General features: G+C 47.8%; 1 long non-coding RNA gene across 1 annotated transcript; it reads left to right on the plus strand.

Moving 5' to 3' along the window:
- The first annotated feature begins 1,413 nt into the window (after positions 1 to 1,413).
- LOC140719985 (uncharacterized) lies at positions 1,414 to 2,913 on the plus strand. Its single transcript, XR_012097067.1, has 2 exons — positions 1,414 to 1,489; positions 2,037 to 2,913. It is a non-coding gene; the product is annotated as an uncharacterized lncRNA (long non-coding RNA).
- Positions 2,914 to 25,265: the final 22,352 nt, after the last annotated feature.

Below are 25,265 nucleotides of genomic sequence, written 5' to 3' on the forward strand. Positions count from 1 at the left end.
CCTCTCCATCTCCCTCTCCCTATACGTCTCCCTCTCTCATTCCCCCTCCTCTCTCCTCCTCTCTCTCTCTCCCTCTCCCCTTCTTCTCTCTCTCACTCTCTTTCTGTCTCCCTCTCTCTCTCTCTCTCTGTCTCTCCCCCACTCTATCACTCTCTCTCACTCACTTTCTCTCGTCTGTCTGTCTCTCTCTCTCACTGTCTCCACACCCTCTCTCTCTCCCCCTCTGTCTCCCTCTCCCTCTCTGTCTCTCTTCCCCCCCTCTCTCTCTGTCTCCCTCTCTCACTCACTCTGTTTCCCTTTCTGTCTCCCTCTCTCTGTCTGTCTCTCCCTGTTCCCCTCTCTCTCTCCCTCTCTCGCTGTCTCTCCCTCTCTCCCCCTCTCCCTTACTGTCTCCCTCTCTCTGTCTGTCTCTCCCTGTTCCTCTCTCTCTCTCCCTCTCTCGCTGTCTCTCCCTCACTCCCCCTCTCTCTTTCTGTCTCTCCCTCTCTCTCTCTCTGTCTTTCTCCCTCTCTCTGTCTTTCTCTGTCTCCCTCTCTTGTCTGTCTGTCTCTCTCTCTCTCTGTCAGTGTACTATAAATGCACGGATGGAGGGACGGATATGCAGTCTGGGAGAAAGGCGGAGCTGGGTTCATTGAACGAAGCCAATGCCGATACAATCAATTGCTGACTCGATCAGTTTCACTCCTCCCTCTCCATCTGCGTCTAACTCATTTCCCTCTCTCTGTGGCCAAAGGACAGATGTGACAGTGGCGAAGAGAGAAACAGAGTGAGGGAGAGAGATGTTAAGAGACAAAGGGTAGAATATAGGGGTGGGGGGGAGAATGGGAGAGTGCGGGTAAGTAGGTTGAAGAGGGTGAGAGTGGGATGAACGAGTGGGTGCAGTGATAGAGGGTGAAGATAGGCACCGAGGGAAGGAGGAAGGAAGGTGGAGGGTAAGAACGTGAGCAAAGATAGAGGCTGGGGAGGCAGAGAAGGAGAACAATTTTACGTGAAATTTGGGCAAACAAGAGAAGGAGAGCGGGAACGGGGTGGGATAGAGAGAGGGGGAAAGGAAGGAGTGGAGTAGCGTGGAGGTGGGAGAGATGGAGAGGGCTGGAGCGGAGGAGAGTGTGGGAGTGATTGCGAGAGTAATACAGGGGAGAGTTTTGTGTGTGTGAGAGAGAGAGTGTGATAAAGGGGGAGAGAGGGAGACTGCAATGAACAGTTGGGGTGAGAGAGGGACAGAGGGAGTGAGAGCGCATGGGAGAGATAGGTAAGAATGGAGGAAGGGAGAGAGGTGCAGGAAATGGGAAAAGAAAGGGACAGAGAGGAGGAGATGTAACGGAGAACAACACACACAAAATGCTGGAGGAACTCAGCAGTTCAGGCAACCTCTATGGAAAATAATAAAGAGTGGACGTGTCGGACAGAGATCAGCAAGATGAGAGGATTCGATCAGTGGGGGGTGGGAACTTCCCGAGGATGCTGTGGGATTGTTTGTTGGATTACAGTAAGTGAGAAGTACAATATATAATGAAAAACACAATCCCAAGTCTAAAACAAAGAGTGAAGGAATTGATGAAGGAACAAGTGATACGAACAATCTACTAAACAAGTGTAAACAGAGCACAGAATCATTGATCTTAGAGAGGGGGTGTAGTGGGGGTGAGGGTGAGAGTGGGGGAGACGAGAGGGGTGGAGAAAGGGGAAAAGGGAAGGGGAGAGGGAGGGAAAAGAGGGATGAGAGTGAAAGAAAGAGAATGTGGGGAGAGAGGGTTCAAAAGTAGGAGAATGGGGTATACTGGGGAGGAAAGAGTGAAGCAGAGAGTTGGGAGAGAGTGGGAAGTGTGGGAGAGAGTGTGGAAGAGGGGAGGAGAGTGTGAGAGAGAGGAGAGAGTTGAGAGAGGGGAGGGAGCGAGAGAGAATGGTAAGAATGAAAGCGAGGTTTGTAGGCAAGAGAGTGGGGAGGGGGAGGGACAGAAATGGATGGGTATGGAGTGGGAGGTGCCTCACCTCATCTTGCCTTGATGACGGATGCTGCTTTTCCTTTTGCTAAGGCAGAGGTTGATGGACTTTCGATCGGTCAGGGCATGAAAGGATACGCGGCGAAGGCAGGAAAATGGGGCTGGGAGGAAAAATGGATTTACCATGATGAAGTGGCAGAGCAGTTTTGATGGGCCAAATGGCCTAATTCTGCTTCTGTCTCTCATGGTCTTATGGTCCAAGAGCAGCCTCTCATTCAATGAGAGCAAGAGCAATGAACTGGTTATGGACTTTGGAGGAGGAAACAGGAACCCATGAGGCAATCCTCATCGGGGCTCAAAGGTGGAGACGTTCAGCAACTTTAAATTCCACAGTGTTAACATTTCAGAGGATCTGTCCCGAGCCCGGGACACAAGTGCAATTACAAGAAAGCAGGAACTGTCTGTCCTCAGTAGTATGGCCCAGCACATCATAGTGGATATGGCCCTTCACATCACGGGTAAAACTCTCCTCACAACTGAGCACATCTCTGCGGAGTGCTGTCGCAGGAAATCAGCATCCATCATCAAGGACCCCCACCACCCAGGCCATGCTCTCTTCTCAATGCTGCCATCAGGAAGAAGGTGCATGAGCCTCAGGAGCCTCAACCCCAGGTTCAGGAACAGTTATTACACTCAACCAACAGGTCCTTCTTTCTTTTTACAATATTTTTATTCAGAAAAAAAAGATTTAGAGTGCAAAACACAGATACATCTCAACATAACTTGTGTACATTCATATATTGTAATAAAATTGATCAAAATGTTATAGCATAACACATAAAGGTATACCACTCTGTAATCAAACATTTAAAGATAGGTCATACATCATAAAAGAAATTTTTTATATATATAAAAAAGTCAACCCCCTACCAACTACCAAAGAAAAAAGCTGATGAATGACAATCGATAATTAGAAAAAAACGTATTCACTTAAGAAGAGAAGATAAAAATATACATAAAAGTCTGTGCACTGTTAAACTTTATAAATTGGAAAAGTAATTTAAGAAAGGTTCCCAAATATCATAAAAAGATTGTTTCGAATTTATGACTGAGCAGCGGATCTTTTCTAAATTTAAATACGACATAATATCACGGAGCCATTGAAGATGTGTAGGAGGGGTAGACTCCTTCCATTTAAGCAAGATTGCTCTTCTTGCTAAAAGAGAGGTAAAAACTAAAACCTGTATGTTAGGAGTATTTAAAGTTATATCTTCATTTGCAATCATATCAAACAAGGCAGTAAGGGAATTTGGGACAAATTGGACCCTAAAAAGTTGAGAGAAGCTATGAAATACTTCCCGCCAAAACTTTTCAATTGTAGGGCAAAACCAAAACATATGAATTAAAGAGGCACCAGCAGAGTTGCATTTATTACAAAGTGGAGAAACATTCGGGTCAAAACTGGAGAGCTTCTGTTTAGAAATGTAAGCTCTATGAACCACTTTAAATTGTAGAAGAGAATGACGAGCACAGAGAGATGATTTAATAACCCGTTTAAGAATTTTATTCCATCTATCATCAGAAATCTGACAATTTAGGTCATCCTCCCAAGCTTTTTTATTTTATCTAAAAAGTCTTGTCTAGAATCAATCAACAAGTTATAGATACCGGTAATAGAACCATTAACAAAATGTTTTAAATTTAAAAGATCGTCCAGTAAATTTTTATCAGGACCTATAGGAAAAGTAGCTAATTGGAAACATAGAAAATCTCTAATTTGAAGCTATCTGTAAAAATGTGATTTTGGGAGTGCAAATTTATTTGACAATTGGTCAAATGATGCAAGAGATCCTGAGATAAACAAGTTCCAAAAACACTTAATACCTAGTTCATCCCAATCCTTAAAGATTTTGTCAGTTATGGAAGGGATAAAAAAAAACTAAGGAGAACGGAGAATAGAAAAAAAAAATTCTAAATTGAGACCAGATCCTTAAACTTTGCTATTCCCACAACCAATGGACACAATCAACAGCTCTTCATCTCATGTTCTTGATGTTTATTTCTGGGTTATTTATTAGTTTTACTTCTTTTGTATTTGAATTTTGTTGTCTTTTGCACATGGTTGTTTTGTTTGTCCTGTTGGGGGCGATCTTTCACTCATCTTATAATGGTTCTTGAGTTCACTGAATTTACAATATAATCAAATCCCAGGATTATACATGGTGATGTGCCTATACTTTGATAATAAATTTACTTTGCACATTTTAAATTGTACATTTCAATTTGTAAATAACTCTGAAACACAAGAGCGGGTTGTGAGCTCAGTCTGCTGGGTAAATTATTTTGTTCTGATCTGAATGGTCGGCCCAACACTGTGACCCGTCTTTCGAGGCACACCAATTACTGGAAATATTCCTGAATTGAACTGAAAAGCCTCAAATACTCTGTCTGTCTGCTCAAGCGTGTGAATACCTGTAGAGAGAGAGAGACACACACACACACACATACACACACGCACACACACGCGCACACACACACACACACACACGCACACATGCACACACTTGAAAACGTTGACAATCATATCAGTGCCCAAAAATACCAGGGTGACCTGCCTCAACGACTATCGCCCAGTGACGCTCACTACTGTGATGAAGTGCTTTGAGGGGTTGGTCATGGTCAATCAACTCCTGTCTGTGTGCAGGGACCCACTGCAATTTGCCAATCACCACAATCTGTCAACAATTCTCACTGGCTCACACTCAGCCTCAGATCACCAGGACAATAGCAATACACAAGTCAGGCTGCTGATTACAGCTCAGCGTTCAACACAATCAGACCCTCAATTGTAATCGACAAGCTCCAAAACCGGGGCCTCTGTACCTCCTTCTGCAACTGGATCCTCACCAGGAGACCCCAGTCTGTGTGGATCAGAAATAACATCTCCTCCTTGCTGACAATCAACACTGGCACACCTCAACGATGCGTGCTCAGCCCACTGCTCTACTCTCTCTGCACCACGTCTATGTGTCTAGGCTCATCTATAAACTTGCCGATGACACAACTATTGTTGCTGGAATTTCAGATGGTGACGAGGAGGAGTACAGGAGTGAGATAGATCAGCAAGTTGAGTGGTGTCACAGCAACAACCTTGCACTCAACATCATGAAGACAAAGGAATTGATTGTGGATTCAGGAAGGGGAAGTCGAGGGAACACACACCAGTCCTCATCGTGGGATCAGAAGTGAAAAGGGTGAGCAGTTTCCATTTCCTGCCTGTCAACATCTCTGAGGAACTATCCTGGGCCCAACATATTGATGCAGTTACAATGAAGGCACAACATCGGCTATATTTCATTCGGAGATTGAGGAGAATCGGTCTGTCACTAAAGACACTTGCAAATTTCTACAGATGTACTGTGGAGAGCATTCTAACTGGTTGCATCACTGCCTGGTGTGGAGAGGCCACTGCACAGGATCGGAAAATGCTGCAGAAAGTTGTAAACTCAGCCAGCTCCTTCATGGGCACTGGACTCCACAGCATCCAGGACACATTCAAAAGATGATGCCACAAAAAGGTGGCATCCATCATTAAGGACCCCCATCACCCAGGACATGACCTCTTCTCATTGCTACCATCAAGGAGGATGTACAGGATCCTGAAAGCACACTCACTGGTTCAGGAACAGCTTCTTCCCCACCATCAGATTTCTGAACGGACAAAGAACCCATGAACACCCCCTCAGTATTTTTCCTCTCGTTTTGCACTACATTCTAAATATAATTTTACACATACTAACTGTAGTCTGTAGTGTTTATGACTAAATATTGCAATGCACTGCAGACACAAAGGAACAAATTTCACCACACTTCAGCCGATAAATACTTCCTCAGGATTTGCCTTCTCTTTTTGCAATACATTTTAAGTATAATTTTATAAATACTTACTGTAATTTGTGGTTTTTATTCCTAGATATTGCAATGTACGGCTGACAAATTTCACCACATGTGCCGGTGATATTAAACCTGATTCTGATACCCAAACACACACAGCTGGGCTCAGACATACAACACTCCCACATTCCTCCCTTTGTGACACCCTGCTTGCTCCGTGGCCCCCGGTATGAAGCTCAAACTGTTGCAACACCTGCCCTTTAAATTCATGGCTGAGGCTGTGTTGTGTCTGTTCACTGTTTGAGTTCGATATTAAATGAAGAGCATTGAATGGGAAGGAAGGTTTGAATACAAGATTAAAGATCTCCTCTGAAGGTATATGGGATCCTGGTGAGAGCGTACATGGAACACTGTGCACAGGTCTGGTCTCCCTCCCGGAGTCAGCCTGTGGGATGAAGGGAATGAAGAGATTTCCCAATTTGATTTAGGAGGTGAGGTAGTGTCCTCGGAGAGATTATACTGACCAGACCTGTCTCAAAATTAGAGAAATAAAAGGCCGTCTGACTGAGACAGACACATTCTCACAGGGTATTGACAGGGAAGAGGCAGGAATGATGTTTCCTTTGGCTGTGGTGAGGAATGGGGGTCACAAAATCCGAGTTCACCTCAGCAGGACTGAGATGAGGAGAAATTTCCTCACCCAGAGAGCAGTGAATCTTTGGAATTTTCTCCACAAGGTTTCTAAATTCGAAAGACAAATTTTGTGGCTCTGCGATACTGGGAACGTTGCGCGAAAGTGGCGATGAGGTCAAAGATCAGGCATGTTCTGAGTGAAAGGCAGAACAGACACAAAGGGCCGAATGGCCTGCTCCTGTTTCCTTTTTCTAAAGTCCGAGTTTACCTTTGCGCCTGGTTCTCCCTTGACCTTCAGCCTGTCCTTTTGCACAGGGGAGCGCTCACAGCTCCGGAGTCCCATCGGCAGCCGCTGCGGGGCAGCTCCCGTATCCCAGCAGCAGGAGACAGGACTGGGAGGAAACTCCGGACAATAGGCCCCGATCCACGGCGGGGAAAGACCGGGCTCCCTCTGTGTGGCTGAAACATCTCACGGAATCTCCGCCCGAATCTTCACCTCCGCCATCGGAAGGATTCAAAACTCCGGCCGCTGTTGCAGCCTTTACCCGGGGAGCTGCTCCCAATCTCGGGTCTCTCACCGGGTCCACTCGTTCCCGATTCCAAACTTCGGTCCGCCCAGCGTCCCGCCCACTGACACTCCTCAGCCAATGGAGGCAGGATTCTCCCAGTGGTGTTCTCTGATTGGCTGTGACTGTGTCCGAGGGCGGGTTGCTATCGGGAGCCGGAGATGTCAGTCACTGTTTGTTCTCAGAATCAAAGCAAGTTCCCCGAGGCTCAAAGTTCAAAGTAAATTTTATTTTTTTATTTTTTTTTATTGTTATTGAACACAAACAAAAACAGAAACACTAAACATATCCTAACAACGCCAAAGAATCACACACACATAAGCAGCAACAAATATATAACCATTAACTTTAAATATACAAATAAACAAGGAAATCCACTCTAAATACTCTTGGACAGAAGGAACTGTATCTAAGAGGAGTCACAAAACAGGAACATTTACAGAGATAACCCAAAACGTTCACAGATTTGTACAGTCTTTACAGCCTTCTGGCTATGGGAAGTTTTCAGAGTATAAACCTATAATTTGAAGTCTGACGTAAAAATATAAATGAAGGTTTTTATTGCTGTATTTGCATTTATGGATATAAAAATTTGCTGTAAATTGAGAAAAGATTTATTATAAAGAAATGATCCCTGTGAGATTTGGTGTTATTAGTAAACCCAAAAAAGACATTTTGGAAACAAAAAGTAATATCCACATTAATATATTGATCTATAAATTGACAAACATCAACTCAAAATGTTTTAACACATTCACAATCCCAAAACAGATGAAATAAATCCTCTAGATATAAACCACAAAAAGAACAGTTAGTTTCAATATCAGAATTAACCCTTGTCAAATAAACATTGTTTGGATAATATCTATGTCTAATTTTAAATAAGCCCCAGATACTCCTCCACCTCAGATTCCCCAAGCGACTATTCCAAAAACTAACAGACTACATATAAGTCGCCACATACAACTCCTACAAACATACAGAGCAAAGCTACAGAATGGTAACTATATCTGGATCACTGAAAGATCAACCAGAGTGCAGAAGACAACAAACTTCGCCAATGCAAATAAACAACGAGAACATGAAATAACCGCAGCGGCTGCCGATAGATGTCCGGTGCATTCAGCGCTCCCTGTTTAATCTGACAGGACAAGATACAGTGAGGCGCAAAGGTAAACTCGTGTTTCAGAGAATCAGAAAAAGAGAAGGCGTGGCCATTCAGCCCCCCGCGACTCTTCTGCCCTTCACTCAGAACATGCTTGACTTTTGACCTCAGCACCACTTTCCTGCAACTTTCCATCACCGCTGAGCCCCAGGATATGTCTATTCAATTTAGAAACCTTGTTGAGATAATTGCAATGATTCACTGCACTCTGGGTGAGGAAATTTCTCCTCATCTCAGTCCTGCTGAGTTGTCCTCGGATTTTGAGTCTGTGAGCGCTGGTTCCACACCTTACGGGAAACATAATTCCAGCCCTTCTGCTGTAAATATCCAGTGAGATTGTATTTCTCTAATTCTAAGACAGGAATGTGAACTGTCTCACTCAAACCACCTCTTATTTCACTCATTTTGAGACAGTCCCAGTACGATGATTTGTTGTGGGAGCATCTCTATGGTCAGCAAGTGAGTGCAGTTATCCTGTATTGTTCCACAGCCTGAAGGTTGAGGGGTAGTAACTGTTCCTGACCCTGGTGGGATGAGCCCTGAGGCTCTTGTACCTTCTACCTGATTACGGCAGTGAGAAAAGAGCCTGCCTGTGTGGTGAGCCTGATCATAGCCGCCTGTATCACCATCCCCTCTGGCCTGCCCTATCCGGGACCAAAGGGATTGTGGAGAGTGAATGTGGTACTCTGTCGAGTATCACTGTGATCCATCCCCTCTGGCCTGCCCTATCCGGGACCAAAGGGATTGTGGAGAGTAAATGTGGTACTCTGTCGATTATTACTGTGATCCGTCCCCTCTGGCCTGCCCTATCCGGGACCAAAGGGATTGTGGAGAGTAAATGTGGTACTCTGTCGAGTATCACTGTGATCCGTCCCCTCTGGCCTGCCCTACCTGGGACCATAGGGATTGAGGAGAGTAAATGTGGTACTCTGTCGAGTATCACTGTGATCCGTCCCTTCTGGCCGGCCCTATACGGGACCAAAGGGATTGTGGAGAGTAAATGTGGTAGTCTGTCGAGTATCACTGTGATCCGTCCCCTTTGGCCTGCCCTATCCGGAACCAAAGGGATTGTGGAGAGTAAATGTGGTACTCTATCGAGTATCACTGTGACCCGTCCCCTCTGGCCTGTCCTATCCGGGACCAAAGGGATTGTGGAGAGTAAATGTGGTACTCTATCGAGTATCACTGTGACCCGTCCCTTCTGGCCTGCCCTATCCGGGACCAAAGGGATTGTGGAGAGTAAATGTGGTACTCTGTCGAGTATCACTGTGATCTGTCCCCACTGGCCTGCCCTATCCGGGACCAAAGGGATTGTGGAGAGGAAATGTGTTACTCTGTCGAGTATCACTGTGATCCGTCCCCTCTGGCCTGCCCTATCCGGGTCCAAAGGGATTGTGGAGAGTAAATGTGTTACTTTGTCGAGTATCACTGTGATCCGTCCCCTCTGGCCTGCCCTATCCGGGACCAAAGGGACCGTGGAGAGTAAATGTGGTACTCTGTCGAGTATCACTGTGATCCGTCCCCTCTGGCCTGACCTATCCGGGACCAAAGGGATTGTGGAGAGTAAATGTGGTACTCTGTCGATTATTACTGTGATCCGTCCCCTCTGGCCTGCCCTATCCGGAACCAAAGGGATTGTGGAGAGTAAATGTGGTACTCTGTCTATTATTAATGTGATCCGTCCCCTCTGGCCTGCCCGACCTGGGACCAAAGGGATTGTGGAGAGTAAATGTGGTACTCTGTCGAGTATCACTGTGATCCGTCCCCTCTGGCCTGCCCTATCCGGGACCAAAGGGATTGTGGAGAGTAAATGTGGTACTCTATCGAGTATCACTGTGACCCGTCCCTTCTGGCCTGCCCTATCCGGGACCAAAGGGATTGTGGAGAGTAAATGTGGTACTCTGTCGAGTATCACTGTGATCTGTCCCCACTGGCCTGCCCTATCCGGGACCAAAGGGATTGTGGAGAGGAAATGTGTTACTCTGTCGAGTATCACTGTGATCCGTCCCCTCTGGCCTGCCCTATCCGGGTCCAAAGGGATTGTGGAGAGTAAATGTGTTACTTTGTCGAGTATCACTGTGATCCGTCCCCTCTGGCCTGCCCTATCCGGGACCAAAGGGACCGTGGAGAGTAAATGTGGTACTCTGTCGAGTATCACTGTGATCCGTCCCCTCTGGCCTGACCTATCCGGGACCAAAGGGATTGTGGAGAGTAAATGTGGTACTCTGTCGATTATTACTGTGATCCGTCCCCTCTGGCCTGCCCTATCCGGAACCAAAGGGATTGTGGAGAGTAAATGTGGTACTCTGTCTATTATTAATGTGATCCGTCCCCTCTGGCCTGCCCGACCTGGGACCAAAGGGATTGTGGAGAGTAAATGTGGTACTCTGTCGAGTATCACTGTGATCCGTCCCCTCTGGCCTGCCCTATCCGGGACCAAAGGGATTGTGGAGAGTAAATGTGGTACTCTGTCTATTATTAATGTGATCCGTCCCCTCTGGCCTGCCCGACCTGGGACCAAAGGGATTGTGGAGAGTAAATGTGGTACTCTGTCGAGTATCACTGTGATCCGTCCCCTCTGGCCTGCCCTATCCGGAACCAAAGGGATTGTGGAGAGTAAATGTGGTACTCTATCGAGTATCACTGTGACCCGTCCCCTCTGGCCTGCCCTATCCGGGACCAAAGGGATTGTGGAGAGTAAATGTGGTACTCTATCGAGTATCACTGTGACCCGTCCCTTCTGGCCTGCCCTATCCGGGACCAAAGGGATTGTGGAGAGTAAATGTGGTACTCTGTCGAGTATCACTGTGATCTGTCCCCACTGGCCTGCCCTATCCGGGACCAAAGGGATTGTGGAGAGGAAATGTGTTACTCTGTCGAGTATCACTGTGATCCGTCCCCTCTGGCCTGCCCTATCCGGGTCCAAAGGGATTGTGGAGAGTAAATGTGTTACTTTGTCGAGTATCACTGTGATCCGTCCCCTCTGGCCTGCCCTATCCGGGACCAAAGGGACCGTGGAGAGTAAATGTGGTACTCTGTCGAGTATCACTGTGATCCGTCCCCTCTGGCCTGACCTATCCGGGACCAAAGGGATTGTGGAGAGTAAATGTGGTACTCTGTCGATTATTACTGTGATCCGTCCCCTCTGGCCTGCCCTATCCGGAACCAAAGGGATTGTGGAGAGTAAATGTGGTACTCTGTCTATTATTAATGTGATCCGTCCCCTCTGGCCTGCCCGACCTGGGACCAAAGGGATTGTGGAGAGTAAATGTGGTACTCTGTCGAGTATCACTGTGATCCGTCCCCTCTGGCCTGCCCTATCCGGGACCAAAGGGATTGTGGAGAGTAAATGTGGTACTCTGTCTATTATTAATGTGATCCGTCCCCTCTGGCCTGCCCGACCTGGGACCAAAGGGATTGTGGAGAGTAAATGTGGTACTCTGTCGAGTATCACTGTGATCCGTCCCCTCTGGCCTGCCCTATCCGGAACCAAAGGGATTGTGGAGAGTAAATGTGGTACTCTATCGAGTATCACTGTGACCCGTCCCCTCTGGCCTGCCCTATCCGGGACCAAAGGGATTGTGGAGAGTAAATGTGGTACTCTGTCGATTATTACTGTGATCCGTCCCCTCTGGCCTGCCCTATCCGGGACCAAAGGGATTGTGGAGAGTAAATGTGGTACTCTGTCGAGTATCACTGTGATCCGTCCCCTCTGGCCTGCCCTACCTGGGACCATAGGGATTGAGGAGAGTAAATGTGGTACTCTGTCGAGTATCACTGTGATCCGTCCCTTCTGGCCGGCCCTATACGGGACCAAAGGGATTGTGGAGAGTAAATGTGGTAGTCTGTCGAGTATCACTGTGATCCGTCCCCTTTGGCCTGCCCTATCCGGAACCAAAGGGATTGTGGAGAGTAAATGTGGTACTCTATCGAGTATCACTGTGACCCGTCCCCTCTGGCCTGCCCTATCCGGGACCAAAGGGATTGTGGAGAGTAAATGTGGTACTCTGTCGAGTATCACTGTGATCTGTCCCCACTGGCCTGCCCTATCCGGGACCAAAGGGATTGTGGAGAGGAAATGTGTTACTCTGTCGAGTATCACTGTGATCCGTCCCCTCTGGCCTGCCCTATCCGGGTCCAAAGGGATTGTGGAGAGTAAATGTGTTACTTTGTCGAGTATCACTGTGATCCGTCCCCTCTGGCCTGCCCTATCCGGGACCAAAGGGACCGTGGAGAGTAAATGTGGTACTCTGTCGAGTATCACTGTGATCCGTCCCCTCTGGCCTGACCTATCCGGGACCAAAGGGATTGTGGAGAGTAAATGTGGTACTCTGTCGATTATTACTGTGATCCGTCCCCTCTGGCCTGCCCTATCCGGAACCAAAGGGATTGTGGAGAGTAAATGTGGTACTCTGTCTATTATTAATGTGATCCGTCCCCTCTGGCCTGCCCGACCTGGGACCAAAGGGATTGTGGAGAGTAAATGTGGTACTCTGTCGAGTATCACTGTGATCCGTCCCCTCTGGCCTGCCCTATCCGGGACCAAAGGGATTGTGGAGAGTAAATGTGGTACTCTGTCTATTATTAATGTGATCCGTCCCCTCTGGCCTGCCCGACCTGGGACCAAAGGGATTGTGGAGAGTAAATGTGGTACTCTGTCGAGTATCACTGTGATCCGTCCCCTCTGGCCTGCCCTATCCGGAACCAAAGGGATTGTGGAGAGTAAATGTGGTACTCTATCGAGTATCACTGTGACCCGTCCCCTCTAGCCTGCCCTATCCGGGTCCAAAGGGATTGTGGAGAGTAAATGTGTTACTTTGTCGAGTATCACTGTGATCCGTCCCCTCTGGCCTACCCTATCCGGGACCAAAGGGACCGTGGAGAGTAAATATGGTACTCTGTCGAGTATCACTGTGATCCGTCCCCTCTGGGCTGCCCTATCCGGGACCAAAGGGATTGTGGAGAGTAAATGTGATACTCTGTCGAGTATCACTGTGATCCGTCCCCTCTGGCCTGCCCTATCCGGGACCAAAGGGATTGTGGAGATAAATGTGATACTCTGTCGAGTATCACTGTGATCCGTCCCCTCTGGCCTACCCTATCCGGGACCAAAGGGACCGTGGAGAGTAAATGTGGTACTCTGTCGAGTATCACTGTGATCCGTCCCCTCTGGCCTGCCCTATCCGGGACCAAAGGGACCGTGGAGAGTAAATGTGGTACTCTGTCGAGTATCACTGTGATCCGTCCCCTCTGGCCTGCCCTATCCGGGACCAAAGGGACTGTGGAGAGTAAATGTGGTACTCTGTCGAGTATCACTGTGATCCGTCCCCTCTGGCCTGCCCTATCCGGGACCAAAGTGATTGTGGAGAGTAAATGTGATACTCTGTCGAGTATCACTGTGATCCGTCCCCTCTGGCCTGCCCTATCCGGGACCAAAGGGATTGTGGAGAGTAAATGTGATACTCTGTCGAGTATCACTGTGATCCGTCCCCTCTGGCCTGCCCTATCCGGGACCAAAGGGATTGTGGAGAGTAAATGTGATACTCTGTCGAGTATCACTGTGATCCGTCCCCTCTGGCCTGCCCTATCCGGGACCAAAGGGAATGTGGAGAGTAAATGTGCTACTCTGTCGAGTATCACTGTGATCCGTCCCCTCCGGCCTGCCCTATCCGGGACCAAAGGGATTGTGGAGAGTAAATGTGGTACTCTGTCGAATATTACTGTGATCCGTCCCCTCTGGCCTGCCCTATCCGGGACCAAAGGGATTGTTGAGAGTAAATGTGTTACTCTGTTGAGTATCACTGTCATCCAGCCTCTCTTCCTGCCCCTTATTATGCTTGTCTGTGATTGCAGTGCGACAATCTCTGGCCCAATGTTCCCTCTTTCTACAAACCCCGTTTCTGTCCTTAGCCAAGTGTCCTCTTCATCTGCACCGTCCGCACGATCCTGCCACACGTTCTGGGTTCTTTGTCAGGACCCGTACTCCATCTCCTCACTACCGGTTCTCTGTGCACACTCTCGCTTTCCCCCAGACCCTTTAAAGAGTCAATTGCGCTCCCTATTCATCAGAATTTATGTCACCTGGGGCCAGGTCTGACACAGCGAATTGAGATTAGTTAACTTAAAGGAGTGGGCAGGCTTGGGTCTGAGACAGTTTGGAAAAGTCTGCACTGCCAGCTGGACACACTGATCTGTCCAGGGGTTTGCCGGCATTGGACTCTCACGTATCCTTAAAACGAGCTATAAAGTATGCAAGGGATTCTCCTTTTTTCTGTAGTTATAGGGTAAATTCAGCAAAATCCGCATGCAGTCGGGCTGTCATTCAAATGGGTTCCCTTACCTCAGTGACCCACCGTGCCATGGCTTGTATTATATCAGCCCCTCTGGTGGCTCCCGGTCACCTTCGGGTGTCTGCCTGGGAAAGGGGAACTCACTCCCTGTCCCTGTCCGAGAGGTTCCATATATAACCCTGAGGAGTGGCACAAGTCCCCGGGCAGGGTCTGGAAAGGGGAACCCACCCCCTGTCCCTGTCCGAGAGGTTCCGTATATAACCCTGAGGAGTGGCACAAGTCCCCGGGCAGGGTCTGGAAAGGGGAACCCACCCCCTGTCCCTGGCCGAGAGGTTCCGTATATAACCCTGAGGAGTGGCACAAGTCCCGGGCAGGGTCTGGAAAGGGGAACCCACCGCCTGTCCCTGTCCGAGAGGTTCCATATATAACCCTGAGGAGTGGCACAACACCCCGGGCAGGGTCTGGAAAGGGGAACCCACCGCCTGTCCCTGTCCGAGAGGTTCCATATATAACCCTGAGGAGTGGCACAACACCCCGGGCAGGGTCTGGAGAGGGGAACCCACCGCCTGTCCCTGTCCGAGAGGTTCCATATATAACCCTGAGGAGTGGCACGTCCCCGGGCAGGGTCTGGAGAGGGGAACCCACTGCCTGTCCCTGTCCGAGAGGTTCCATATATAACCCTGAGGAGTGGCACAAGACCACGGGCAGGGTCTGGAGAGGGGAACCCCCTGCCTGTCCCTGTCCGAGAGGCTCCATATATAACCCCGAGGAGTGGCACAAGTCCCCGGGCAGGGTCTGGAGAGGGGAACCCACTCCCTGTCCCTGCCCGAGAGGCTCCATATATAACCCCGAGGAGTGGCACAAGTCCCCGGGCAGGGTCTGGAAAGGGGAACCCACTCCCTGTCCCTGCCCGAGAGGCTCCATATATAACCCCGAGGAGTGGCACAAGTCCCCGGGTAGGGTCTGGAGAGGGGAACCCACTCCCTGTCCCTGCCCGAGAGGCTCCATATATAACCCCGAGGAGTGGCACAAGTCCCCGGGCAGGGTCTGGAGAGGGGAACCCACTCCCTGTCCCTGCCCGAGAGGCTCCATATATAACCCCGAGGAGTGGCACAAGTCCCCGGGCAGGGTCTGGAAAGGGGAACCGACCCCGTGTCCCTGTCCGAGAGGTTCCATATATAACCCTGAGGAGTGGCACGTCCCCAGGCAGGGTCTGGAAAGGGGAACCCACTCCCTGTCCCTGTCCGAGAGGTTCCATATATAACCCTGAGGAGTGGCACAAGTCCCCGGGCAGGGTCTGGAAAGGGGAACCCACCCCCTGTCCCTGGCCGAGAGGTTCCGTATATAACCCTGAGGAGTGGCACAAGTCCCCGGGCAGGGTCTTAAAAGGGGAACCCACCGCCTGTCCCTGTCCGAGAGGTTCCATATATAACCCTGAGGAGTGGCACAAGTCCCCGGGCAGGGTCTGGAAAGGGGAACCCACCCCCTGTCCCTGGCCGAGAGGTTCCGTATATAACCCTGAGGAGTGGCACAAGTCCCCGGGCAGGGTCTTAAAAGGGGAACCCACCGCCTGTCCCTGTCCGAGAGGTTCCATATATAACCCTGAGGAGTGGCACAAGACCCCGGGCAGGGTCTGGAGAGGGGAACCCACTCCCTGTCCCTGTCCGAGAGGCTCCATATATAACCCCGAGGAGTGGCACAAGTCCCCGGGCAGGGTCTGGAAAGTGGAACCCACTCTCTGTCCCTGCCCTAGAGGCTCCATATATAACCCTGAGGAGTGGCACAAGTCCCCGGGCAGGGTCTGGAGAAGGGAACCCACTCCCTGTCCCTGCCCGAGAGGCTCCATATATAACCCCGAGGAGTGGCACAAGTCCCCGGGCAGGGTCTGGAAAGGGGAACCGACCCCGTGTCCCTGTCCGAGAGGTTCCATATATAACCCCGAGGAGTGGCACAAGTCCCCAGGCAGGGTCTGGAAAGGGGAACCCACTCCCTGTCCCTTTCCGAGAGGTTCCATATATAACCCTGAGGAGTGGCAGAAGTCCCCAGGCAGGGTCTGGAAAGGGGAACCCACTCCCTGTCCCTGCCCGAGAGGTTGCATATAAAAATTTTTAAATCCTTTTCTTCTATAATCGCTCCTTGGCTTTGTAAAATTTTTAAAGATGCGATAACCGTAGGTAAATAACCACAATCTTTTTATGATGCCTCTATTTCTCCAATTCTTAAAAAAGATAAAGACCCCACTGAATGTGCATCCTATCGGGCAATATCCTTGCTGAATACAGATTCTAAGATTTTTACCAAAATTTTGGCCACTAGATTAGAAAATGATCTAGATTAGATCACTAGATTAGAGATACCTCAAATTATCTCTGAAGATCAGACCGGATTTATTAAAAACTGTTAGTCATCTTTTAACATTAGGAAATTAATTAATATAATTTATACTTCTTCATCTAAAATACCAGAATGTAATTTCCTTAGATGCTGAAAAAGCGTTCGACAGAGTTGAATGGCTATATTTATTTAATACATTGCAGAATTTTAATTTTAGGTTGAAATTTATATCATGGATTAAATTAATGTATTATAAACCTTTGGCTTCAGTTCTTAACAATAATCAAAGATCTCCTTTTTATCAGTTGTCCCGTGGTACGAGGCAAGGCTGTCCTTTAAGTCCTCTATTATTTGACATTGCTTTGGAACCTTTAGCCGTTGCCATTCGTGAATCTCCTAATATTTTTGGTATTACTCGTGGGTAAGGGACTATTATATATATATATTATATGCTGATGATTTGTTACTATACATATCTGACCCTGAGAGATCTATTCCTGCTATTTCATCCTTGCTTGCTCAGTTTAGTAGCTTTTCTGGCTACAAACTGAATTTTAATAAGAGTGAATTATTTCCATTAAATATGCAAGTTCCAATTTATAAACACTTACCATTTAAAGTTGTCACAGATCATTTTACTTATTTGGGTATTAAAATTACCAAGGAACATAAGGGTTTATTTAAAGTTAATTTTTTACCTTTAATTGAACAAATCAAGCATCTTGTTACCAGGTGGTCCCCATTATCTCTGTCATTGGTTGGTTGAATTAATACTATCAAGATGATAGTATTACCCAAATATTTATATTTATTCCAAGCATTACCAATTTTTATTCCTAAATCCTTTTTTGATATTATTGACTCCAAAATATCCTCGTATGTGTGGCAAAATAAAAATCCTAGATTCAGTAAAAAATATTTACAGAACCCTAAGAAGGAAGGTGGTGTTGCTTTGCCAAACCTGAGATTTTACAATTGGGCAGTTAATATTCAATATTTAATATTTTGGACACAAGAATCGGTCATAGTACCTTGCCCACAATGGGTAAATTTGTTGTGTAAATCTGTACAAGACTTCTCATTGTTTTCTATTTTAGGATCTTCGCTTCCTTTTGCTTTATCGAAACCGAATAAACAAATAACTAATCCTATAGTTCAACATGGTTGAATATTGTTTCAATTTCGTAAATTCTTTGGCTTGAATAATCAAGCCCTATTATATCTAACTTCTTTTTCCAGCCCTCTTTTATGGACCAAGCCTTTGTGTTATGGAAAAACAAAAGGTATAACATGTTTTCATGATCTATTTTTAGATAACAGTTTTATGTGATTTGAACAGCTATACAGCCTAAAACTCATTTTTTTAGATACTTGCAAGTTAGAAATTTCTTGAATGTTAGTATTTTCTGAAATTATGTCCAATGGACATTACAGAAAAAATTCTATCTCTGAATCCTTGCCAGAATGGTTAAGTAGCCATCATTTATCATATTGTCATGAAAATACAGCCAGGAGTATCAGAAATAATTCAGAAGGAATGGGAAAAAGAACTTCACTGTCTTATACCCACAGAGCAGTGGGAGAAAATTTTACAATTAGTCAATTCTTCTTCTATTTGTGCTAAACATGCCTAATACAATTTAAGGTTGTTCATAGGGCTCACATGTCCAAGGATAAACTCACTTGATTTTATTCTTATGTTAATCCAACCAGTGACAGATGTCATTCTGAAGTCGCTTCATTGACCCACATGTTCTGGTCCTGCTCCTGTTTGCAAAATTATTGGAAAGATCTTTTTGGTATTATTTCAACAGTTCTGAATATCAAATTGCTACCGCATCCTATTACTGCAATTTTCGGTTTACCAATGGTGGATAATAGTCGTTTATCCCCCCTCAGCCCGGCGGATGATTGCATTTGTTACATTAATGGCTAGAAGATCTATCCTATTGAATTGGAAATAAATTAATCCTCTAACTATATTTCAGTGGTTTTCTCAAGCTATTTCTTGTTTGAGTTTAGAAAAAATTACAAGTGTTGTCTTTGTCCCTTCAGTTAAATATGAAGAAACTTGGAGACCATTTATTCAACATTTTCATATAAGCTAAAACTGACTTTTCCTAAACCTTACTTTTATTGTCCTTAATTATTTGGATGGAGGTGCGGAGTTATTGACGCTACTGTGTATAATTAATATAAGGCAATGGCCCATGTCGGTTAGGATTTTTTTCATTTTTTTTGGGGGGAGGGTTTCTTATTTTCTCCATTTTTTGTAACCACTATGAGTTTGGGAGGTTATTATCATCTATTTATATTTATACCTTAACGTATTAATTATGTACTCTCAAGCTCTTTGTATTCATGTTTCATTTATGTTTGTTTAAAATCAATAAAAAGATTTTAAAAAGGACTATTCTGAGGAAAGGGTGGAATAGGCGCAACGGGCCGAGTGGCCAGGCCTGCTCCTGTTACTTATTTTCTAAAGCACGAGTTTACCTTTGCGCCTTGTTCTCCCTTGGTTTTCAGCCGTTCGGATTGCACAGGGGAGCGGTGAGAGCTCCGGAGATCCATCGGCAGCCGCTGCGGGCCAGCTCCCGTATCCCAGCAGCAGGAGACAGGACTGGGAGGGAACTCCGGACAATAGGCCCCGATCCACGGCGGGGAAAGACCGGGCACCCGCTGTGTGGCTGAAACATCTCACGGAATCTCCGCCCGAATCTTCACCTCCGCCATCGGAAGGATTGAAAACTCCGGCCGCTGTTGCAGCCTTTACCCGGGGAGCTGCTCCCAATCTCGGGTCTCTCACCGGGTCCGCTCGTTCCCGGTTCCAAACTTCGGTCCGCCCAGCATCCCGCCCACTGACACTCCTCAGCCAATGGAGGGAAGAGTCTCCCAGTGGTGTTCTCTGATTGGCTGTATCTGTGTCCGAGGGAGGGCTGCTGCCGGGAGCTGGAGATGTCAGTCACTGTTTGTTCCCAGAATCAAAGCAAGTTCCCCGAGGCTCAAAGTTCAAAGTAAATTTTATTATCATTTATAAATTTTTTAAATTTTTATTAAACACAATCAAAAACAGAAACACTAAACATATGCTAACAAAGCCAGGGAGTCACACAAAAGCAGCAACAAATATATAACTATTAACTTTAAATATACAAATAAACAAGGAAATCCACTCTAAATACTGTTGGACAGAAGGAACTATATCTAAGAGGAGTCACAAAACAGGAACATTTACAGAGATAACCCAAAACGTTGACAGATTTGTACAGACGTTACAGCCTTCTGGCTATGGGAAGTTTTCAGAGTATAAAAGTATAGTTTGAAGTCTGACATCAAAATATAAATGGTTTCTTATTGCTGTGATTGCATTTATGGATATAAAATTTGCTGTAAATTAACAAAAGATAAAGAAATGATCCCTATGAGATTTGATGTTATTAGTAAACCCAAATAAGACATTTTCAAAAAAAAGTAAAATCCACATTAATATATTGATCTATAAATTGACAAACATCAACCCAAAATGTTTTAACATATTCACAATCCCAAAACAGATGAAATAAATTCTCTGGATATAAACCACAAAAAGAACAGATAGTTTCAATATCAGAATTAACCCTTGTCAAATAAACACTGTTTGGATAATATCTATGTCTAATTTTAAATAAGCCCCAAATACTCCTCCACTTCAGATTCCCCAAGCGACTATTCCAAAAACTAACAGACTACATATAAGTCGCCACATACAACTCCTACAAACATACAGAGCAAAGCTACAGAACGGTAACTATACCTGGATCACTGAAAGATCAACCAGAGTGCAAAAGACAACAAACTTCGTCAATGCAAATAAACAACGAGAACATGAAATAACCGCAGCGGCTGCCGATAGATGTCCGGTGCTCTCAGCGCTCCCTGTTCAATCTGACAGGACAAGAAACAGTGAGGCACAAAGGTAAACTCGTGTTTCAGAAAATCAGAAATAGAGAAGGCGTGGCCATTTGGCCCCCTGTGACTTTTCTGCCCTTCACTCAGAACATGCTTGACTTTTGACCTCAGCACCACTTTCCTGCAGCTTCCCATCACCGCTGAGCCCCAGGATATGTCTATTCAATTTAGAAACCTTGTGGAGATAATTGCAATGATTCACTGCACTCTGGGTGAAGAAATTTCTCCTCATCTCAGACCTGCTGAGTTGTCCTCGGATTTTGAGTCTGTGAGCGCAGGTTCCACACCTTATGGGAAACATCATTCCAGCCCTTCCGCTGTAAATATCCTGTGAGATTGAATTTCTCTAATTCTGAGACAGGAATGTGATCTGTCTCAGTCAAAGCACCTCTTATTTCACTCATTTTGAGACAGTCCCAGTACGATGATTTGTTATGGGAGCATCCCTATGGATAGCAAGTGAGTGCAGTTATCCTGTATTGTTCCACAGACTGATGGCTGAGGGGTAGTAACTGTTCCTGACCCTGGTGGGGCGAGTCCTGAGGCTCGTGTACCATCTACCTGATTACAGCAGTGAGAAAAGAGCCTGCCTGTGTGGTGAGCCTGATCACAGCCGCCTGTATCACCGTCCCCTCTGGCCTGCCTATCCGGGACCAAAGGGATTGTGGAGAGTAAATGTGGTACTCTGTCGAGTATCACTGTGATCCGTCCCCTCTGGACTGCCCTATCCGGGACCAAAGGGATTGCGGAGAGTAAATGTGGTACTCTGTCGAGTATCACTGTGATCTGTCCCCTCTGGCCTGACCTATCGGGGACCAAAGGGATTGTGGAGAGTAAATGTGGTACTCTGTCGAGTATCACTGTGATCCGTCCCTCAAGCCTGCCCTACAGCCTGCAGGCAGTGAAAGATCAGCCAGAGTGCTGAAGGTAACAAACTGTGCAAATGCAAAAAAGCGATAAATAACAAGAGCATGAAATAACCGCAGCGGCTGCTGATGGATCTCTGGAGCTCTCACCGCTCCCCTTTGCAATCCGACAGGCTGAAGGCCAAGGCAGAACAAGGTGCAAAGGTCAACTCGTGATTTTGAAGATAAGGAACAGGAGCAGGCGCTGCCATTCGGCCCTTTGCGCTGTTCTGCCGCTCACTCAGAACCTTGTGTTAATGAAACAGGTGACAGTTCTTTCAGACCAGCAACTTTGACCACAAGAACACCAGACAGTGGTCAGCACGGAATGTCCTGCAGTTACTGCAGGAGAAGGACTGGATGGACACAGTAGAGTGGTTCCCTGAGCAGACAGTCCAGACCATCTGGCAGAATGCCTCATCACCAGATCTCACCAACAGGCACCAAGACCTCGCCTGGCTGGAGACGAGAGGGTCCCTCCCAGTCTGATCCTTGCTGCATGCCCGGAGATCACTCCCACAGCGCGCTGCCCCGAGATTACTGCAGTGGAGACGAGAGGGCCCCTCCCAGTCTGATCCTTGCTGCATGCCCGGAGATCACTCCCACAGTGCGCTGCCCCGGGATTACTGCAGTGGAGACGAGAGGGTCCCTCCCAGTCTGATCCTTGCTGCATGCCCGGAGATCAGTCCCACAGCGCGCTGCCCCGAGATTACTGCAGTGGAGACGAGAGGGCCCCTCCCAGTCTGATCCTTGCTGCATGCCCGGAGATCACTCCCACAGCGCGCTGCCCCGAGATTACTGCAGTGGAGACGAGAGGGCCCCTCCCAGTCTGATCCTTGCTGCATGCCCGGAGATCACTCCCACAGCGCGCTGTCCCGAGATTACTGCAGTGGAGACGAGAGGGCCCCTCCCAGTCTGATCCTTGCTGCATGCCCGGAGATCACTCCCACAGCGCGCTGCCCCGAGATTACTGCAGTGGAGACGAGAGGGTCCCTCCCAGTCTGATCCTTGCTGCATGCCCGGAGATCACTCCCACGGCGCGCTGTCCCGAGATTACTGCAGTGGAGACGAGAGGGTCCCTCCCGGTCTGATCCTTGCTGCATGCCCGGAGATCACTCCCACAGCGCGCTGCCCCGAGATTTCTGCAGTGGAGACGAGAGGGCCCCTCCCAGTCTGATCCTTGCTGCATGCCCGGAGATCACTTCCACAGCGCGCTGCCCCGGGATTACTGCAGTGGAGACGAGAGGGCCACTCCCAGTCTGAACCTTGCTGCATGCCCGGAGATCACTCCCACAGCGCGCTGCCCCGAGATTACTGCAGTGGAGACGAGACGGTCACTCACCTCTTTGCGGACTGTGGGCTGGCGAAGATATGTGGAGAAAGATGCAAGGGCCTGTGCCACAGCAGCTGCGTGACAGAAGGCTCACTGATCCTCGGGCTGTTCCCAGGACGCGCAGGAAAACGGACAGCGAGTGCTGCTGGAAGATCATCAACTCGGGGAAAGACGCTCGAAACTTGTTGGCCTGCCATCACATCGAGATGTCCGGAGAGCAGGGGTTCCCAACCTGGGGTCCACGGTTACTGGTATTGGTCTTTGGCATTAAAAAAAAGTTTGGGAAACCCTGTCATACAGGAATGCTGCCGACTGGCACATTCCAGTCTACAGGGACACCATTGGAACTACAGGGATCCTCTACACTGGACCGGGAGTGGCCGGGTTGGCTGAGGAAGCCCCACAGTTATTGTAGTAGTGAACCACCCCAGGGGGGACACATGGCTTCTCCTTTCAGCGCAGGACTTCAATCGTCTTCCAGGGGAAGGTCCTTCCGACCGCAGGGATGAGGCCTTTGGAGATTCAGCTGACGTTTTTGTCGCACTTGGTTTTTACGGGATGGGGTTGCTAGCCATACGGCCAACCCTCCTCCGCTCGTAGCCGGCTTAGACAGTCCATTGGGCGTTTACTTATCTGTTGCCTGTTTAATGTGTTTTTCATCCCACACTAAACATAGAAACGGCCAGAATTTCCACTGAACACATCCAGCAGCAGAATGTTCATTCCCTGAGACTGCAGCGCGCGTAGTGGACAATCGCGGTACTGCAGGGGATCAGCAGCTCCCCGAAAGTGAAACCATTCTGAATCAGGAAGTGCCGGGAGTTAACATGGCTTCGAAAGGAACGGTCGAGAGTTTAAGCGAGGAGGCAATTTGTCCCGTCTGCCTGGATTTCTTCATCGATCCGGTTATTCTGGAGTGTGGACACAACTTCTGTCGCTCTTGTATCACACTGTGTTGGGAAAGGGAGGAGAGAAACTCCTGCCCGGAATGTAGAGAGGAGTTTGCTGACCGCACCCTCAGGGTGAATCGGGCCTTAGCAAATCTGGCAGAAAAATTTCGAAATCTAAACCTGAACCCGAAAGGGAAGGAAAGTAAACGTCACTGCGAGGAACATGAGGAAGAACTGAAGCTGTTTTGTGAAACGGACAAGACACTGATCTGTCTGGTCTGTGCAGTGGCGGAGGAACACAGAGAGCACCGCTTCAAGCCGATTAAAGAAGCTGTTAAAATCTACACGGTAAAACTAACATTAATTTAATACTTAACACATTTCCTTTCTCCTACATACAATCACACGAGTCCCCATAACTAACACCTCATTCTCTGCAACTTCCCCCATCTCCAACGGGATTCTAGCATCTCTCCGTCCCACAGCCCAACTCCGCACCCCGCAACTCTCCGCTCTCTATTCGGATCGCGGTCCACGTACTGTATCGCCCTGATCCACTCTCTCCTCCCCACTGATCTCCCTCCTGGCACCGACACCTGCAAACGGGACAAGTGCTACACCTGACTCCTAACCTCCTCCCTCGTCACCATTCAGGGCCGCAAACAGCCCAGTTCCTCCCGTTTCTTCCATGGTCGATTGTCTTCTCGTATTAGATTCCTTCTTCTCCAACTCTTTACCTCTTCCACCTGTCCCCTCCCAGCTTCTCACTTCATCACCCTCCCCCACGTTCCCCCTCACGTTGTCTCACCCGTCACCTGTCAGCTGGTTCTCATCCCCAACCTTTTTATTCTGGCTTCTGTCCCATTCCTTCCCAGTCCTAATGAAGGGTCTCATCCCGAAACACCGACTGTTTATTTCCCCTGAATAGATGCTGCCTGACTCACTGAGTTCCTCCGGCATTTTGTGTGATAATCGGGTTTGATCACCTGTTGCTTTTGATGCATCTTTGTTTCTATTTCCTTCACTCTCTGACTTCCAGGATCAGCTAAAATCTTCCTTAGACTCTCTCACAAAAAAGAAATCAAACTTCCAGGAAAAGGAGCAGCAACAGAAAGAGAAGATTTCCGGAGTTCGGGTGAGGCTTCATGAGCGGAATTTCTGATATTACTGTCGAGTTTTGCTCCATTTAATGCAGAATAGCCGAGTATCGCAGCTCCAGTGACCTGGGTCCGATCCTGACCTCTGCTGCTGTCTGTGTGGAGTTTGCATGTTCTCCCTGTGGCCATGACAGTTTCAGACACATCCCAAGGACATACTGGATGCATGGTTAACTACAATTAACCCTGTGAAGGTGGTGGAGGGTG

This window comes from Hemitrygon akajei, unplaced genomic scaffold, assembly GCF_048418815.1.
Source record: "Hemitrygon akajei unplaced genomic scaffold, sHemAka1.3 Scf000034, whole genome shotgun sequence".
NCBI lineage: Eukaryota > Metazoa > Chordata > Chondrichthyes > Myliobatiformes > Dasyatidae > Hemitrygon > Hemitrygon akajei.